Raw genomic sequence first — 21,654 nt, forward strand, 5'->3', positions numbered from 1 at the left:
TAAGTACATACATCATCCTTGCCGAGAATGTGTCGGCGCATGACCTTTATAAAGGGTGGGCCATCTAACGTTTTAAATTTGAATATCTACATATATTTCGACATTGGAAACGTCAAATACCATTCGGAAAGTGACAGATATTCAGTAAAAAGTCTAAAATTTACGAAATGCGTCGCTATTCACTATTCCACAGTTCGCAGATTGGGCAGAAGATCGTTTGACCGTGGATGGTCAATTTTACTTAAAAATCATCTTTTCGGGCGAGTCTCTTTCACCTCGATGGTTACCTTAGCAAGCAGAATTGTCGCATTTGGGGCACAGAAAACCCGCACTTAATCGTCGAGAAGCCAATGCACCCAGTACGAATCACTGTATGGTGCGGATTTTGGTCTGGTGGAATCATCGGCACATTTTTCTTCGAAAATGAAGAAGGAACCGTAACCATCAATGGTGAGCGATATCGCGCAATGTTAACCGAATTTTTCTTCAAGCAAATTGAAGAGGAAGACTTGGACAACATTTGGTTCCAGCAGGACGGCGCTACGTGCCATACAGCAAACGCTACACTCAATCTTTTACGCCCTATCTTTAAATTTAAAATTTTATATGGCCCCCTCTATATTTTTATCGAATTACGTAGAATTTTGCTCAGCCACGTTTTTCCTTATATAGATAATTGATGTCTGAAACCTCTGTTATAAAAATGCAACAACTTAAGTCATTATTATAAAAATATAAAAGTTAACATTTAGGACAATCAAAATGCTTTGATATATCAAGGCAAAAAGCAAAAAATAAGGTTGAAATGTTGATTCGAGTAGTGAGAATTTTTGGCTGAAAAGTTCTAAAATTTTAGTGACCTAATAGTACGAAGAATAGTTTAATGGGAAGCGAGACGCATTTGCCGACAAAAGAAGAGAGTACGAAGAGTTTGACAAGCTGATCGACAGGGGTAATGCTCGAAAGTTCTATGAAAAGATGTGGCAACTAACAAAAGGTTACAAGACCGGAGCATACTCTTGTAAAACCCCGTGGTCTAGTGACTGCTGCTCAGAGCAAACTAAAATTTTGGAGGGAACACTTCTCAAGCCTACTGAAAAGCAGTTGGTGCATAACATCAGTAGATGGTGAACCGATAAGGAGTGTGCATCAGCTTTTTTGTAGAATATGGTCGGACGAAAGCAGGCCTGACAATTGGAATATAATTGTGCTCTGTCCAACCCACAAAAGAGAGACGCCATAAACTGATTGGACCTTATCAGTGTGGCTTTAGGCCTCGAAAATCAACAAGCGACCAGATTCACATCATGCGCCAAATCTTGGAAAAGACACATGAAAAGAGTCATACAAACTGATCGATCAAATTCAAGTCATTGTATGAAAATCTTTTTCTTTTTACGAGATTATCTCAAAATTTGGCATGCATTACTGCCCAAGGTAAAGCTACAATAATAATTATAATTGAGAAATTATCAGAAAAGAAGAATAATTGAAAAATTTTCAGATCGGACCGCTATAAAACCTTTTTATCGCCAGCAATGATGTGAAATTGCGACGGTTTAAAAAATGTTTGGACTCTGCCATTTTTGTTAGTTTTCTATCTTTGTTTTGATAAGACCTTTAGCCTATGGGTAATCGAAATTATTTATAACGGTTTTAAAGCAATCATTCCTTACTGCAGTGTATTTATAACGTCAATAACAGAAATTATCAAGGCAAGGACAGAGAACTTTGCTGTTATTGTTCATAAATTTAGAAATTATTTTTTTCCTGCGTTTGTAAATAAACATACAATAAAATAAAAGCAACAACAAGCGTCAAAACACCCTGCCCTGCCCTGATAACATGACAAACATAACAAATATTGAAAAGGCACGATTGAGACCGACATTCATACCTCAAGAAGCCTATCATTTATTTTTGCATTATTATTGTTGTTATTATTGCTAATGGCGATTCCTGGAAATCGACCATTTGTGCTAAGTAAAAGAGTAATAAAATCGAATGTGCGCAGAATTTGCAATTTATTCTTTTTTACTACAATTCTATTTACAATATATTTGTTTTTGTTGTTTCTGTGAAAATTTCTCGCATGTGAAAATGCTCAACTCTTGACAATCCAACTTGGATCAATTTGTGCAGAAATTCACCTGCAATCGATTGACAGCCAGCGGGCGAACCGCCGAACGCATTGCGAGCCGCACTTGTTTGCGCATGCGCAGCAAATTATGTGACTATAGTGGCAACAACAACAGCAACGTATATTATTGTCATCAGTAGTATGCAATCGGCAATTGGCAATCGACAGTCGTCGGCCACCGTTGTACGCAGCGCTGCGCTGGTGAGGCGGTTGCAGCAAGTGGTTGGTGGTTTGTGGCGGTGCTACTGTTCGGTCTAGTCTTGTCGATTTCTTTGCATGCAGGCATGTGTGTGTGTGTGTGTGCACGCACGTTTGGGCGGTTATTTAATATGCAGCGTGTGGCGTGGCAGGAGCGACAACAACAATGGCAAATTGGAGCACGTGCAAATTACAAATTGTTTATTGCATTTATGAGACATTGGAGCATGACAAAAACCAACAACACTAAGTACAACAACAAATTAAATGAAACTGCGTAAGTAAATTTGCGTATTTATTGCATTTTAAATGTTATTACCTTGTTGAGTAGGCAATAAAAAACAAGTCGCGATTTGAATGCGTAAATAACGCGTCTGGTTGACAAGTGTATGGGAAAAGTGGGAGTTGTGTGGCGAAAAATTTGATTAAAATCAATAAAGTAAGTAATTGCATTACTAATACACATAAAAATTAAAATAATAAAGCTAATTTTTTATTCTTTAAATTCGAAAAAAATGCAGGTCAATTTAATTGGATGAAAATAATGTAATTAACAAAAAAATTAATTTTGACTTCACCGAAGCTTTAACACCCCTCACAGGTTAACTTTCATTAGCATAAAAGGGTATAAAAAGATATTTATACCGATTCGACCGATCGATTTGTATGGCAGTTATACTATATGTTATAGAAATCCAATCTGAGTACTTTCTTCGGAGATGTAGCGATGCCTTAGATAAGATTCTCTGCCTAATTTCTTGAAAATATCTCGTCAAATGGAAAAATTTTCTATACAAGCATATGATTACGATCGTTCAGTTTGTACTGCAGTTATATGCTTTAGTGGTCTGATATCGGCAATTTCAACAAATGAGCAGCATCTTGGAGAGAAAAGAACGTGTACAAAATTTCGAACCGAATTATCAAAAACTGAAGGACTAGTTCGCCTATATACAAACGGGCGGATGGACAGACGGACGGATGGGTAAATCGATTTAACCGCCACGCCTATGATTTAACGTGGCGAGCTTAATATACTGTGTTCAGGGTAAAAAGTGGTAAAGCTTTGTGCAGATGAGAAAGAGCTTCGAATGAAATTATAGACTATAAGAATTTCTAAGTTGTTTGCCCAAGCGACACAGGAACTTAAAAAAGTTCCAAAGGTAAATGATATCCTACAGAAGTATCAAAAATTTAGCTTTAAATGCAGTTGTAGTTCGGATTGTAAAACCCCGGTTATAAATAATATTCAAATATTGCTGAAAATAGATAAAAAAAAAAAAGAAAATGAAATCAGCCCCCTTCCTTTTCCAAAAATTCAAAACCTCCGCCAAAAAAACATGCTAATTGGATCCCATGAAATTCTCTTAATGAACCGATTTCGCTTGCGACCGTTTTTTTTTATATATCTCACAGGTCCGCGATGGGGTTAAAATTGGGACACTACGGAAGTCAAGTCATAAGAACATTAGTGTCCTGAAGCCGTTGTTATATATTTTGCACATTTTGGTTAATTATCCTGTTGGAAGTCAATGTCCGACCCATTTTCACCTAAGTCTCCTAGAGTATAACTGCGCAGAACCTCAAAATAAGACTTTGTCGTTATTCGTCTTTCGGTTTTCGCAACCTTGCTTCTCCAGGTCTAGCTTATGAGCAATAATGATGAGTGTCTTAACTCGAGTATCGGTAGCATAGGACAATCCAACTTTTTAAATGAGTCGTTTTCGTCTCCACATTGTGCTACTTTCCATTCCCACGTCAGTCGGATTTTTGCATCCGGAACTGACTAGAATTTTTTATACGTAGGCTGCTATATATGTATATCTCTGACGTAGGCAACACTAAGTGTTGCCAGGTGCAATTTGACATTTCCATTGGAAAGTTTGACATTTTTTAGCATAACATCACTCAGAACGTTTTGTCATTTAATCGTGAATTGTTTTATTTACAGGGAATTAAAAAATTCATCTCGGCCAAAAAATGGAATTAACTCGTGAACATTTTCGTGCGATCATTTTTCACAACTTTCGACGTGGATTATCACGACAAGAGTGCATCGATGAACTAAAATCTTTGTATGGCTATGAAGCACCATCCTATAGCACTGTGAAAAACTGTTACAACGAATTCAATCGCGGCCGACGCTCGCTCAAAGACGAATTCCGTGAAGGTCGTCCAAAAACAGCCGTTGTGCCAGAAAACATCGATGCCGTACGTGAACTGATAATGCAAGACCGTCATGTAACATACCTTCAGATAGAGGCATGCCTATGCATTTCTCCCACCAGCATACATTCGATATTGCATGAACACCTGGCCGTAAAAAAGGTTTGTTCTCGTTGGATCCCGCACAATTTGACAATCGCTCAAAAAAGACTCGTGTGGATTGGTGTAAAGAAATGCTGAAAAAATACGATCGCGGTGCTTCAAAAGACGTTTATAAGATCGTCACAGGTGACGAATCATGGATCTATGCGTATGAGCCCGAAACAAAACAGCAATCGACCGTGTGGGTCTTCCAAGACGAGCCAAATCCAACGAAAGTTGTTCGTGGAAGAAGCACTTCGAAGCAAATGGTCGCCTGTTTCTTCGGCAAAACTGGTCATGTGGCGACTGTTCCGCTTGAGCAACGTAGGACGGTCAATTCTGAGTGGTACACCACCATTTGTTTGCCTGAAGTCTTTGGAGAAATTCGAAAAACGAACAAGAAAAGACGAATCATTGTGCACCATGACAATGCGAGCTCTCACACATCGGCTCAAACCAGCGCCTTTTTGACTGGCCAAAACGTCGAATTGATGGGTCATCCGCCGTACAGCCCTGACTTGGCACCCAATGACTTCTTTTTATTCCCACACATCAAGAAAATAATGCGTGGTCAACGATTTTCGTCGCCAGAAGATGCTGTTGAAGCATTCAAAAACCATGTTTTGGAGGTGTCTCAATCGGAGTGGAAAAAGTGCTTCGAAAATTAGTTTGAGTGCTTGCAAAAGTGTATAAATATTGATGGAGAATATTTTGAAAAACAATGAAACCATTTTCGTTGATAAATATTCCTATTTTCATTATTAGGCCAGAAATATATATAGCAGTCTAGTTATTACTGGCGATGAGTCTTGAATCTATGCTTACGATCCGGAAGCAGATGATCAATCGGCCGAATATCGTGACAAAGGTGAGCCGAAGCCGCAAGAACTACATCGAAGCATGTCAAAAATCAAGGTTATGTTGACAGTTTTCTTTGATTATCTACTCCGCACTCCGAATTCCTTCTGAAAGGCCAAACTGTCAACAAGGAATACCATTTGAATGTTATGCGTCGTCTGCGTGAAGCTATTCGTAAAAAGAAGACGGAATTATGGGACGCCAACTTTTGGTTTTTGAACCACGATACTGCGTCGTCGCATACTGCATTGGTTCTTCGAGAGTTTTTCGCCAAAATTTCAACCAATATCGTGCCGCAACCACCTTATTTGCCTGATTTAGCTCCGTGTGACTTCTGGCTATTCAAAAAACTCAAACGACCGCTCCAGGCAAACCGTTTTGAGACAATTGAAGACATTAAACGTGAATCGCTACGCGCATTGAAGGTTATTCCGGAAATTGTTTTCAACAACAGTTTTGAAGATTGGAAAAAACGTTGGCACAAGTGTATTGGAGCCAAGGGGATTACTTTGAGGGGAACAACATAGATTTTAAAGAATAAATTAAGAAGTTTAAAATTATGGAGGAAATATTACGATGTTTTGCTCATAGTAGATTTAGAATGTTTTAATAAACGAAACAGCAAAGGTTTATTGTAAAAAAATCACACAAAAATAATAGTAAATATGAAAAAATAAGGTGGATCCTCCCATAAAGGCATGAGTCAATATTCTATTTATATAATATAATTACAAAACCATTAAAATGTCATGAATGACAAGTAAAAGCAGCAAAACAGACGGAACCAACAGACGGAAAAAATAGCTAATTAGTAAAATATACAACAGAGATCGGAAATTGCCAAAAAGTAATCATACAAATTGAGGCCAAAAAAATATTATAATAAAGAAAAATATTTGAAGAAAATAAATAAATAAAAAAATATCAATTAAAGAAATAAAAAAAATAAAAAAAATTTAAATAAAATAAAAATTAATAAAAAAAATAATAATAAAAATTAATAAAAAAAAAAATAAAAAAAATAATAAATATAAAAAAAGAAATAAATTAATTTAATATATTTTTAAATTAAATTAAAAACTCATCATTAAAAATTCATTAGTTCATGTGAATTTACTAGCTTATTTTACTTATTTCGATGTAAACTATTATTTACTGTTTCTTTTATTTTAATTTTCTTTTGTTTTTCTCTTCAAATTAAGCACAACTTCAAACAGGCGGTCTAAGATTAATGATCGTGCGCGAAGTTCCAGCAAAAAAACACCACATAACTACATAAGTATGGGCATAATCGTACACAGTACATATTAGGTGAATGGTTTGAATGGCAAAACTGCATTATTGAAATGATATTGGTTGCTAAGCGTCGAACGTGAGCTTAGCAATTACTCTACACGACGCTAGACCCAGCTAGGTGCTCAGGTGTAGCCACACTCCAAAACTTCACTTGCACGATTCGGTGCTTTGTTGGTTGGGTACTATACCCACTAGATATAATATTATATACATATATACATGTGTATATATGTATTAGGCAGATATATGTATGTCTATACAGCTGTACATATCTAGGTCTGCAGCTATTTTAGCCGCTAACAAACAATCGACAAACTGAAAAATGATTTAATCATTAACAGAAACAAAGCAGCCATTCAACCAGACAACCGAAATTATTAGAAAAAACGCGTTCAAATAACAGCGTCGAAGTCAAAATTTTGAAAACAAAAAAAAAAAAAAAGAAAGACGCACACTAATGAAGCATCTTCATGGCAAAAAGTGGGAGTGACACGCTTTAACTGCGGCCACACGAGTACATTCAACAGATGATTTGTATCTTTCTCACCATCATTTGTACAGACTGTTGTTGTACATTTAGAGCACGTGTCTTACAGATGAGCAACATAAGAAAGAGAAGATTATTGTGCTTAAAAAATTGTTGATGATGATGATTATGCTTAAGAAAACTGAACTCTCAAAACAATGTCTAAGGTTCATGGAAAATACAAATACAAAACACTAAAATGGTGAGAGGAGGAAGTAGTAGAAGATCTAAAAAGTTTCACAGCAAAGCTGGAGAGAAAAATTGTGCGGTATGGCTAGAAGAAGTAGTATAAATGGAAAAACTAGATCCAGTGTATGAGAGCAGCCAATAATAATACCAAAAGTATTTCTATACAATTTTTTAAGAAAAGTTCAAAATCAAGTTTTAAAAAACATTTTTCTCAGAATATAACGGTTGATCCAAGTGAGGTACTAATAGAAGATACGGCTTTTTTTCGTCAAACTGTTTTCAGCGATGAGACCCATTTCAGGTTCAATGAGTATATAAATAAACAAGCAAAATCATCGCATTTGGGACGAAGTGCAACCTGAACAGTTAGTTTCAAGAGCTGTCATTTCATCCAGAAAAAGCAACGGTTCAGTGTGGTTTGTGGGTCGGTGGAATCAGCGGTTCATATTTCTTCAAAAATTATTCCTGTGAGAACCTAACCTTCATTGGCGACCGTTATCGGCCCATGATAACCGACTGTTTGATGCCTGAAATGGAAGTTCGGGATCTCGGCGACATTTCGGTTCAACAAGACGGCGCCACTTCCAAAACATCGCATCAATCAGTGGATTTATTGAGAGAACACTTCGGTGAGCAGATAATTTCACGTGTTGGGCCGGTCGATTGGCTACCAAGATCGAGTGATATCACACCGTTAGACTTTTTCTGTGAGATATGTAAAGTCTATGCGAACAATACCGCTTCGATTCAGGCCTTGGGGCAAAACATCATGCTTGTCATTCGCCAGTTACCAGTCGAAATGCTCGAACGAGTCATCGAAAATTGGACTCAACGTTTTTATTTTAAAAAATTTAGTTTTTTCTACAAATATATCAATTATTAACATTTTCATCAATTAACATTTAAAAATTAATAATTTTATTTTTAATTTTCCACTCAATTATTTCTTCATTAAACATCATTTACTTATTTAATTTAAATTCAAACAATTTAATTCACTTTTTAATTTCACTGCGCTTTATTTAAATCCCATTAAAATCTCAATGCCATGCGAATTTGCGCATTTTATCTTAGTTATCTACCGCCTCCCCATTTTATTTAAATATCTGCAGCCAATTTTTAGCCGTCTATTTGCACTTACATACATTTATGTCTACACTGGTGGCCATAAATATTCGACACTTTAATTTAATTAGCAAATGATCTCCAAACTCAGTTCATTACAACATTTCTGCTTTTTATTAAAACACTGGTTCGTGGGCCAGTGAAATCATCGGTCCATATTTCTTTAAAATGATGTCGGAGATAAGATAACCCTCAATGGCGACCGTTATCGCGCCATTATAACCGACTATAGATGCCTGAAATTAAAGCTCATGATCTCGCGACATTTGGTTTGAAGAAGACCGCACCACTTCCTACACTTCGCATCCATCGATGGATTTATTGAGAGACCACTTCATGAGCAGATAATTTCGCGTTTTGAGCTGGTCGATTGGCGACCAAGTTCGTGTGATATCACATAGGTAGTATTTTTCCTGTGGGAATATGTGAAGTCTAAAGTTCATGTGGACAATCCCGCTTCGATTCATGGCTTGGAGTAAAATATCATGCGTGTCGTTTGCTAGTTACCAGTCGAAGTGCTCGAATGAGCTATCGAGAATTGGATCAACGGATGCACCATCTGAGACGTAGCCGCGGCCAACATTGGAGAGTAATAATATTCAAAAAATAAATGACAATTCTTTTGAATGATAATAAATATTCCCTATTTAATTTTGAAGTTTCTGAGTTTTTTCTTTAAAAAAAGTAGAGAATCTAAAAATGGATCACCCTTTCATATTATTATTTTTTTTTTTTTAAGACGAAAAAATGGACTTACATATATTTAAGATTATTTTCCGAAACTATCACGAAGATTCAGCAAATATTTTCGGAGATATGTATAAGCGGATGTGTAAGCATTCTTTAACTTAGTGTAATCGACTCCCAAAACTTTAAACGCGATTTCCTTGAAACGCTAGATTCAGAGTCGGTGTTAAGGAAATTTTCAGCGAAACAGTTGGACCATTCGACTAGAAATTTTCACATGACCCACTTCGAAATTTTTTTCAGGTTATGAACAAAGGAACACATTTTTTGATAATACTTTCTCTTTGTAGTGTCTAAATCAACTGTGATAATGGAATAGATTCCTTTGCTGACAAAGAGATGACGCTAAATCAGACTCTCACAGGGAGATTTCGAGTAGATTAGCTTCAAATCCCTTCGGTGACGAATTTAACAATTTTATACAGCGATATCTTGCTAAATCTAATAAAATAGTAAGATAATCTGTTGAGCTAAATGTCGTGTTAGTGTCGGTGGCAACATGATGAGTATACATATACTAAATCAGCGAGGCGAGCTGAGTGGATTTAGCCAGATTTGTTTGTCTGTATATAGGCTAAGTATTCCTTCAGTTTTTGAGATATCGATATGAAACTGAACTCGTATTTTTCTACCAAAGAAACTGCTCATGCCACCGACGTCGTACCACAATAACATACATATAGCTGCCATACAAATCGTTTGATGAGATATCTTTACCAAATTTGGAAAGGAACTGATCAATTTCAGAAGCTTGGTCAGCGCTGGGCCATCATTGGTCGCAAAAGCGTTTTGACCCAAGGTCGATCGCAAGAGCTCTAGTGATCTATTTGTCCTCATTAAGGCTAGCCTCTCTAGTTTTGGGGCTTTTAACGGGCCATTGCCCTATTGGCGTCCACGCAGTAAGGCTGGGAATCCTACCAGACGCCATCTGCAGAAGCTGTATGGAAGAAGATGAGGTGGAAACAACTCAACACTTCCTTCTTGGCTATACCGCGTTTGGGAGGTCAAGCCTTAAGCACTTGGGAGCGCATACCTTCAGACATTCCACCGAGCTGGCGGGAATGGAAATTAAACGCCTGTACAAATTTTTATTGGGTACTAAGGAATTCATTTTTTCTATAGCCTCACAAAAGACTACATGTACGAGTACATAGTAGCGATCTATGAGAGCCATCTAACCTAACCTAATCAATGAGTGGGTGCAAGTGGGTATAACACTCTTATAGAAGCTAAACATAGCTTAAAAAATTATTGTGTACATATTTATTACATATTATTTCACCACTTTCAAACACGTCATCATAAGTCAAATACTTATAACCGCCAGTGTAGATATGCATTAACAATATATAGACATACAAACATACACACGTGAAACCAGTATTCACATTATTCACTAAATTAATTTAAATCGTCAACATCAACAGCGAATGAGCTATAAAAATAACAACAACAACAAACAACAAAAGCGGTGGCAAGCACAGTTAATTGATTCGCCAAGCCACAACAGATAAAATTTGTTTGATGTGACTGCAGCGCAACAAACAAACATATATACATACATATCTACACTAAATAACACATGTGATTGTTGCTGCATACGTTGATGGATACATACATACATACGTACACATATAAAAGCAAATGCAAGTGTGCATTTAATTGACAACACGACTGTTTTGGCTCGTTGCAGATCGCGGCAGCTCAGCGGCTCAGCAGCTCAATAATGGCGCGCGTTTGCTGCCGTTGCCAAGTGTTTCGAATGCAACGAATTATTAGAATTTTATTGCACATTTTGTTGTTGTTGTTATTGTAGTTGCTGGTGTTGTTGTATTTGTTGTTATTGTTGTAGCCACTACTGTTTTTGATATTGCTGTTGATCATTCCATTCAACGCGATTGAAAAATGCATTCCGCCTGCAACTAATTACACTTGCAACAACGCCAACTGCCAAACAGACCTCAATCCCCACACACATGCGCGCTCACCAATTCACCACCAATACGCGGCTGAAGGTGGAGTGAGGCAACGTGCGGCTTTTATCTCGTTGCTGCCGTTTGCTGTTTGTTATCTCTTGCAATTTGTCTAATTCTATTGGCGGCTGCTGGATTGCACTGCCAATAACAACAACAATATGTGTCTTTGTGCTTTGTTGTTGGCTTCCTTAATGCATGCTAACTGCATTAACGTCGCTGTTGAGTGCCCGATTATCTATCTACATATCTGCCTACCCACCTTCCCTCTGTCTCTGCCTCCCTCCTTTGTGGCAACATTCTGACAAACGGCAGGCAGGTTTCTATGCTTCTTTGTACGTTTGTTAATTTTCGTCTTTGCCGTGTCCGTCTGTCTGCTGTTTTGATTAATGCCACAACATTTAAGCACTTCTGTGCGCAAGTCAAGCGTAAAATATTTATTAGATACATTTGTATCTGTTGCGTTTGAATGCTTCTCCATCTGCCTTTGGCAGCGGCAGTCAATTGCAGTGAATCTTGACTTGTGTCTTTGGTGTTACATCGCTGCCTAATTGTTGTAATTGATGAAAAGATATTTCTTTACGCTTGAAAATTAAAATTCTAGCAAAAAGAAGGAGGGTATCTGAACGTCTTTGGCTACCTTTGTATTGGAGACGCGAACTGACATAAGTAGGTGACTATACGGTTGTCATTTAAGTTAAACGACTTCTGTCGACAGAGTAGCTTAACCACGCTTCAGAGGTCCACGAAATTCTCAATTGGCTGATCTGAAGCCTATCTTAGTTTTATAAGCTTCTGTATTCCACCGAATATTTTACCACCTGGGATGGCCACGTGCCCTCGTTTTTTACTCAAAACGGTTATAGAAGGAAGGTTTTTCTTCAATAGAACATCTTGCCTACTGAGCGTACTATTCGCAACAGCATTCCCCATCTTGAGACCACCCTTCATTATTGGATAACATTCGGTGAATAGAGACACGTCCAGCACGCAGTGAGGAAAATATAGCAGCAGCCTTAGAAGTTCCAAAGACGATCCGACGTGCCAAATTTTGTTCAACGATAAGGCCCATTTTTGGCTCAATGTGAATATACATAAAATACACATATATATATATGTATATATATATAAAATTCTGGACGAAGGGCAACCTGAAGAGATTCAAGAGCAGCCATTTCATCCAGAAATAACAACGGTTTGGTCGGATGGACCATCTGAGACGTGGCCGCAGCTAACATTTGAAAGAGATAATCTCCAAAATAAATGCCAAAGAATGTTCTTTCGAATTATATAAAGACCAGAGCATACTCTTGTACAAACTCCAGATGTGATCTAGTAACTGATGCCCAGAGCATATTAAAATTATGGAGGTAACACTTCTCTAGCGCTACTGAAAGCATAAACCTGGAGATGGTGAACCCGATGTCCTAATCGATGACGATGGAGCAGATGTTCCAATGCCCGACCATAAAGAAGTTCGAATAGCAATTATCTGTCTGAATAAAGCGGCGGGAGCCGATGGTTTGCCAGCCGAGCTATTCACATACAGCGGCGAATAAGTGATAAGGAGCAAGCATGTAATTGTAGAATATGGTCAGACGAAAGGAATTTAAGTGTGCGCTGCCTAAACCACAAAAAAGGAAACCACAGCGCCAACTACCGTGGAATAAGCCTCCTCAACATAGCATAAAGATTGAAGCCCACCGTGAACAAACTGATTGGACCTTCTCAGTGTGGCTTTAAACCAGGAAAATCTTTCACCATGCGCCAAATCTTCGAAAAGACCCGTGAAGGGAAAATCGAGACTTTAAAGCCGCCCGAGCAACACCAAAAGCTCCGTCAGGTTTTAGACAAGGCGACTCCCTATCGCGCGACTTCTTCAATCTGCTGCCTGAGAAAATAATTCGAGCTACAAAGCTGAATCGATAAGGTACAATCTTTTATAAGAGTGTACAGCTGCTTATAACAACCACGCCGTTAGTTCTGCTTTTGGACATAGAAGCGAAGCATATGACTCTGGTAGTCAACGAGGGCAAGACGAAATATCTCCTGTCATCAAACATACAGTCGCCTCACTCGCGGCTGGGCTCCCACGTCACTGTTGAAAGTCATAACTTTGAATTATCTACGACAATTTCGTCTATCTTGCAACGAGCTTTAACACCAACAGTAATGTCAGCCTCGAAATCCAGCACATAGTAACTCTTGCCAACAGGTGCTATTTTGGCCTGAGTAGGCAATTGAGAAGTAAAGTGCTCTCTCGATGAACAAATGCCAACTCTATAAGTCACTCATTACTTATTCCCGTCTTGCTATATGGTGCAGAGTCATGGATGATGACAGCATCTGATGAGGCGGCGTTAAGAGTTTTCGTGAGAAAAGTTCTGCGGAAGATTTATGGTCCTTCGCGCATTAACAACGGCGAATTCCGTAGTCGATGGAGCGATGAGCTGTACGCGATATATGACGACATTGTCTAGTTCAGCTAATGAGAGGACAGCGTCCACGCTGGCTAGGTCACATCGTCCGCATGGATGAAAACACTTCAGTTCTAAAAGTGTTCGACGCAGTACCCGCTGGGGGAAGGGGGGGAAGAGGAAGACCTCCACTCCATTGGAAATATCAGGTGGGAAAGGACCTGGCTAAACTTGGAATCTACAATCGGGGCCAAAGAAACTATAACTTCGTAAGCATACATAACAAATACTTTACAATTGAAATCCACCAGAACGACTCTTATTTCCTGCCCCACATATAGAAATAGCCACTAGCAAGTTTTTGGGTTCGATTTCGATCAAATTTTCTATTTTCGCGGCAATAACTGATCTGCGCGTTTGAAATTTCGGATTTAAATGATGACGCATTGATGTGTTGAAGCAATTACATAAATGATATTTGTATATATACTATATACATGTGTATATACTGCTGCCGCACGCCCTTCTCTCAACGCGCTAATGCGTGCCATTAAGTGAATTAAATAACTTTTTCGATAAACTACTGTTATATTTTGAAAATATACTCGTACCTATAGACATATGTATGTATGTAAGTGTCTGCGCACTAAAATTCAAAAACGCTTTGAAAATTGTTTAGCATTTCGACTGCAATTTGGTGGAGTCCCCCAATTTCTTGAAATAGGACACTGTGGCGAAGCCATTACGCACTTGGAATGCACGCTGATTGAATGCTGTGCTGAAACTCTCCATATGTGTGTGAGTATGTGGCCGCAGTGATGGCACACTTGCACTTGCAACAGGCGCTGCACCCTGTGGAGTGCTGTAGCAGCAACGCATGAATCGCGCCACGCTCGAACGCTTGGCGACCGTTGGCTGGGGAGCCCCGCTGTGGCAGTATGCCCTACAATGCAACACTGGGTTCCCTCAGTGAGTGCATGCGTGTGTGTGTGTGTGTGTGAGTGGAGCTTATCGTCGCTGGCGTTGATGGAAATACAACATGCGTGCCACAAGTGTACGCGCGTAATGCGGTTGCTGTTGCCACACTACACTTTCAGATTTAATTATATTGCGGCAGCCAATAGCAACAACAAAAAGTAATCAACGGCAGCAGCAATATTTCATATTTGCGCCTACGCGCCGAGGGCAAAAGTACACGGCGAGTGCAACGCTCATTTAAATAAATATAAGAATTCTAAGTATTTTCCGATTTTCGGCATTTCTCGCCGGCAATGCATCATTTGAAGTGCAGTAGAGCCACAAAGCCAAAAACAAATAAACGAAAAGCATGCAAAACATTTATCTTTGATCTTTATTTTCGGCTAAAAAGAGCTTGCTTCGTGCGCGAAAATTCCTCAATTTCTTTTTGGTCTTTTCAAGACAAAAAATGTAAAAAAAGATAACGTTAACCGAACCTGTAATACCCTTTACAGGCTCACGGTCAGTCTGTATGGCAGCTATATGCTATAGTGGTCCGATATCGGCGGATTCGACATGTGAACCGTTTCTTGGAGAGCAAAGAAGGTTTGCAACGTTTTAGGTTGATATCTCAAACACTGAGTGACCACTTTCTGTGTTTTACAAACTTCGCTGCAAACTTAATAAACCCTGTTCGGGGTATAAAAATGACTACCGCCCAGCTCTCAGCGGGATATTGAGACTAAGCACGCCGTGTCCCCGAAAAGGTGACTGCACGCACTTTCACTTTCATTCACCGAATTTCGCAACGACTTGCACCGGTGGTGGTCGCTGCTTTGGCACGATCTCGCCTGTGGAAGCTGCGAAGACTGCCTGGGTGCCTGCTATTAAGTGCACTTTAAGTGCTTTTACTTGGCAAACGCTATAAAAATAAATAGCCTTCTGCCAAATAGCGATTCGAAACGAAATTTTAAGTATTCAATGGACAAAGTATCGAAAAATTAAAAAAAAATCATTAAATGAACTTTTAGTTACAGAAATATAGTTGAGAAGCCAATGAAAAATGTTAAATTTAGAGAAAATAGAAGACACGGCTTTCAGAGTCCATAAAGATAATATTTTTAACTTCGACAAAATTTTTCGGTTACCTCTCCAAAAAAATGTAGTATACTCCAAGTGAAAGTATTTACGATCAGAAAGGCTTCTGCAATAGCGAATAACACATCAATACAGATTCGATAGCCAACCGGCAATTAAAGCCATAACCTCCCAACGCATTGCGTCAGAGAATGCCCTTAGAAGCAGGGAGGCAGTACAGGTGGTAGCTGACAGAAACCGACTGATATATGTATACCAATTCCGGGCCGCAAAGGGCATTCTGTGATACCGCGAAAATTTTTGCCAAAAGTGCCATTCGCCGGGCTCCGAACCAGTACAGGAAATAAGCAAATCGTTTAAAACGATACGCAATGAATTACAGATAGGACTGACAGACGGCTTAGTGTGAAAGCTTTGAGGCTATGCAGGATTAGCAGGATCATGCGCAAAGGCACGGAAGAAAAACACGCACGTTTTTCCTTAATAATTGAGTCAAAGTCTAACTAATCTTTGGGGAGATCTTTTCATATCAACTTCCTTAAGAGTGTGCAAACAGGAGAGCCGCCGCTTGATTAAATTGGTTGCTTTCGTGAAATTCCATGGACGTTCAAATTCCCACGCGTGCTTTCAACTGACCATATTTAACGGTTAATTATATCATGGAATATTTAATTAATTAGCTACCAACTATTTTTCAGGTATTTTGTTTTTGCTCAGAGTCGCCTAAATAAAATTTCCTTTTCTTTCTTTTTGATAAAATAATTTCGAAATGTGACTGCCACCAATTTTGGAACCACAATTATGCGGCATATCATGTTTGTTGATTGTACAAAATGAAAAAATATAAAATAAAAAACCAAAAAGGAAAGAAAAATAAAAAAATACAAAAAATAAAAAAGGACAAAAAAAATTAAAAAAAGAAAAAAAAACCAACAAACTTTTAAAAACTGAAAAATACAAAAAAAAGACCGAAAAAATTAAAAAAAAAATGAAAAATGCATAAATAAAAAAGTACAAAAAGAAAAAAAGTACAAAAGTACAAAACACAAAACAAAAATAAAAAAAAATAACAAAAAAAAAATACAAAAATAACAAAAAAAAACAGGAAAAAACCGAAAAATTACAAAAACAAAATTTCCTTTGCAAATCCAAGAAATCAAGTCGAGGCAGTAAAATTAAAAACTTATTTATTTTTATAAGGCATTTGATTATGCGGGTTTTTGTTGTTGTTGTTCTTACACGCATATGTACATTTGTATATTTGTGGTTGTTAACAAGACCGCAGCATAACAAGCACAAATAAACACATTTTTGCAACATCAACATGCCACAAATAGTATGCGGTTGTAATAACAGCAATAACAACAACAATATATACATTAACATTTTTTGTTATTTTAGCATTGCTTTGGTGGCATTAACAACTATCTTTGATTGAATGTTTAAAGTGACGTTCGATTTGAAATTGAAATGCCGAGGCAGCCAACAAAAGCAAATATACCGTTTTTCGCAGTTTCTTGCCTTTTATTTAATTTTTTTTATTCGTATTTTAATGTTTTTGTTTTTTTGGTTGCTTGCAACCGCCATAAAATTTGGGTGGTCTATTGGGGTTGGCGGCGGTGCCACCTTTGTGATTGCCGCAGCAGAAAAACATACAAGCTTACATAAATACATACATATGTATGTATGTACATATATTTGATTTACTGCCAGCCAAGCTAAGGCTGTTGGCTATGCGGCGCTTTTTCACAAAGTTTAACGCATTCACACTTCTTTGCTCAGCCAACATTTAGACAAATAAATAATAATGCACGAACATTTGATGGACAGTTGATTATGCCGGCGCTTGATTGTTTACCAATACTGTTTTTTCTACTCTTTTTCAATATAAAATTTTATTTAATTTTTTAATTTTGTGTGTTTCAATATACTTTTTTTTATTTTTTTAAATTTGATTTAATTTTTTTAATTTAAAATTTTATTTAATTTTTTTAATTTAAAATTTTATTTAATTTTATTTAATTTTGTTTTAAATTACATTTAATTTATTTTTCAATATACAATTTTATTTATTTTTTTTTTTAATTTTATTTAATTTTTTTTAAATGCATTTAATTTATTTTTCATTTTAATTAAATTTTAAATTTTTTCAATTTCATCTTTTTTCAATTTAAAATTTTATTGATTTTATTTAATTTTTTTAATTAAATATTTTTCCAATTTAAATTTTTTTTAATTTTATTTATTTTTTTTTTCATTTAATTAATTAAAATTTAAAATTTTATTTATTTTTTTTTTTCATTTAAAATTTTATTTGAGTTCTTAATTTATCCACTTTAAAATTTTATTTAATTTTTCTTTAATTTTATTTAATTTTAAATTTTTATTTTACTTATTTAATTTTTAACTTTTTAATTTAGTTTTATTTTTCAATTAATTTATTTAATTTTTGGTATATATATTTTTTCAATAAAATGTTTATTTAATTTTTTTCAAAATTTTAAAATTTTTTTTTTTCAATTATAAATTTTAATTTTTTTTATTATAATTTTTTTTTAATCCGTTTGATGCTCTTCTGCGCACCTAACTGTAAAATATTGACAAATTTTGTTCTAAAAAAATATTTTTCCTCACTATTTTCCCTCATATGTTTTTTTTGAAATCTATCATTACATAAATACACATTTTCTTCATAAATTCATATTTATTTTATTTGCTTTGTGCTTGTTGCCTTTCATCATCGTCTCCGTTTTGTTTTGGTTTCATCCCACAGCCTGTCGTGCCAATATTGACATTTCTCCATTCACTTCTACATAATTCAAGCATAAAACTGGTCAATATTTGCTTGGAATTCTTCAAAGTGTATAAATAATGGAAATGCTGTAGGAGAAGGTATGTAAATAGCGAGCAGGCAAAGTTTAAAAGCATTTGCATAACTGCCTATAAATCTGCTGTATATGTGTACTGGTCGATATGTATGTTTAAGTAAATGTAGTATGTACCAATGTACAGTGGTGTATAAAGACCATAAATTCTCGATCGGATTCATGTACATAATTGCGTATGAATTCATTAGATGTGGACAATTTTATATCAACTACGTTGTTATTGTTGTTTTTGTAACGGTTATCTAGTCACCGTTAGGGTGTAAGGTCATCGGGGTCATCCAACGGTAGGCCCAGGAAACGTGCTGTTTCGACGGAATCGGACCATAAAGAGAGGGGGGATCAGTTGTGTAGGTTTAGTTCGGTATGCAAATAGGTGGTTGAAGTCATGCGGAGACTCGTTGCATGCTGGATAAGTAGGAGTTTAACCTAACCTTTCTACAGTATCCAGAACGAAGCTGCGCAAGGATCACAATTTCCTCGACAGCCGGTTCTACGTTACTGGAGTTGACCAGGTAAAGGGCTGCTTTTTCGCGATGTAACCTCGTTTGGATCGGTTTGTTTTTTATCAACCAATTTTTTATCCACAGTACCCTGAACGAAGACCAAATTTCCAACACCGGTACAACGGTTAGTGTGGAGTGCAATGCCTAACCTCACCATTAACGGCATCACGTCACCTCATGATAAGACTATTGAGTACCAGACCACGGTAAAATAGCAGGTATGTATCTGCAAAATTGAGGAGCTGAAAAGATACGGAATCTTAAATCCAGCATAAAAAGGATAAAAACGGGTCGGAGCTACTCTCTCTTCGTGCTTTTACTACTGGATAGAAGGGTATCACTTGAGCTTGGCTAGCGGATCGCCTTACTCTGCTTGTAGGAATTCCAGCTGGTCATTGCCGTATCGGTGCCAAAGCGTTTACAACCTCACCGGCTGCTAGTTTTAAGTAAATATAACAGCTCTGTAGTATAGCCTTCTTTAAAAAAGTGGCAGTCAAAGTGGACTGACAGTAGGGCCGTAATACTAGCCTTGAGCTCCCTAACAAGGCCCCAGTGAAATACCGGTAAACTTGCAAAAAATAACGATGCTATCAATAGCATGGAATGTGGTGAAGCCCCTTCGTGCATTCTTCTACAGGATTTTAGTGGGGTCATTGTCTTCAGTCAGGTTACCTTTTTCCCTAATTACTTAAGTTGCATCTGGTCACTACACTATCTATGTTCAGCTGCCAGTTGTAGAAACTGTTCACAAAAAAAATATTTTATTAACATTTCCTGCTATAATGCGAGACTCTTCTTCTTCTTTACTGGCGTAGACACCGCGATTATAGCCGAGTCAACAACAGCGCGCCAGTCGTTTCTTCTCTTCGCTACGTGGCGCCAATTGGATATTCCAAGCGAGGCCAGGTCCTTCTCCACTTGGTCCTTCCACCGGAGTTGAGGTCTTCCTCTTCCTCTGCTTCCCGCGGCGGGTACTGCGTCGAATACTTTCAGAGCTGGAGTGTTTTCATCCATCCGGACAACATGACCTAGCCAGCGTAGCCGCTGTCTTTTAATTCGCTCAACTATGTCAATGTCGTCGTATATCTCATACATACCGCTCATCGTTCCATCGAATACTATATTCGCCGTGGCCAACTCGCAAAGGACCATAAATCTTTCGCAGAACTTTTCTCTCGAAAAACTCGCAACGTCGACTCATCGGTTGTTGTCATCGTCCAAGCCTCTGCACCATATAGCAGGACGGGAATTATGAGCGACTTATAAACTTCTCAGAAGGAGGCTGCACTCCGGAGCAGTAAATCTACTGCTACCTTAATGGCTGCAACCTCGGCCTGGAAGACACTGTAATAGTTACGAAGTCTGAAGCTGGAGTTTATAGAGAATTCCTGACAGTAAACCTCTCCACCAACCTTCCCTCCAAGCTTTGGACCCACCCGTAAAGAAGCTCACTGCTCCTCTCCTTCAGCGGCTTTTTCTACCCACAACTCGCTCGCCGGTATATGGGTAGAGAAGGACCCAACAGAGTTCGGTTTGCCGACAACACGATGCAAGTGATCCGATTTGAAATCAAACCGAGTGAGTAATTAACTACTAATGGCAAATATTTATCAAATAAAGCCGAAACATCTTTGCCGAAATTCGTACATTTTTATACAAGCAATATTGGCAGTGCACTTTTTTTGACCGCTTTCGATTACATGTGCATAAATACAGAAATTGTTGTTGTTTGTTTACAAAAAGCCAGCAAGTGTCATATATCACACACATATAACGGTAGAAAAATATACAAAAGAAACAATAACAAGACAAGCAAAACAATTGCATGAAATATTAGCAAGGAAAGAAATATTTGCCAAAAAGAAAAAAAATTTCAAAGCAATAAAAAAATAAAAAAAAAAAATTTTAAAGAAAAAAAATACTTGCGAAAATTTGCATTTAGGCGCTGGAAGCTGGAAACTCTGCAAAAATCATTTACACTTCCACTCACGAACAACAACACAAATTCGTTATAACATAAGTATGTAAGTATGTGTCTATGCTCCTGAGTACGGCATGCACTGTGGCATAAGAAAGAGCACAAGAAAATAAATAAATCACAATTTGTGAAACTGCAAATTTCAAAAGACCACAAATTGCTTGAACCTACGCAATAAAATTCAGCACCATTAACTTTTACCAAGAAATTTTTACAACACTTTGAATGCATGTTAGTGCATGTGTGTGCGAGTATGTGCCCATTTTCTGTTATGTGTCATTAAGTGCTCCCACACCCGTTGCATAAGGCACAGGTAAACGCACGCCACGCACGCAGCTTCCGCTGCACACAAATGATGCTGCATGACTTGCTGTTGTTTTTGTGCTGCCACCTACGACATACTCACAGCTCAGGCCAAGCAAACAACCGCCGGCGAAAATGTGGTGAGCGGTAG

General features: G+C 37.5%; 1 protein-coding gene and 1 long non-coding RNA gene across 3 annotated transcripts in view; one reads left to right on the forward strand and one right to left on the reverse strand.

The window, feature by feature from the left end:
• LOC105228764 (bone morphogenetic protein receptor type-1B) overlaps nucleotides 1–21,654 on the reverse strand; it is a 234,288-nt gene that overhangs the window by 118,400 nt on the left and 94,234 nt on the right. The gene's annotated exons all lie outside the window — the stretch shown is intronic.
• On the forward strand, nucleotides 1,517–9,297 carry LOC125779038 (uncharacterized). Its single transcript, XR_007423090.1, has 2 exons — nucleotides 1,517–2,615; nucleotides 6,706–9,297. It is a non-coding gene; the product is annotated as an uncharacterized LOC125779038 (long non-coding RNA).

The sequence above is a fragment of the Bactrocera dorsalis genome, chromosome 1 (assembly GCF_023373825.1).
Source record: "Bactrocera dorsalis isolate Fly_Bdor chromosome 1, ASM2337382v1, whole genome shotgun sequence".
Taxonomy (NCBI): Eukaryota; Metazoa; Arthropoda; class Insecta; order Diptera; family Tephritidae; genus Bactrocera; species Bactrocera dorsalis.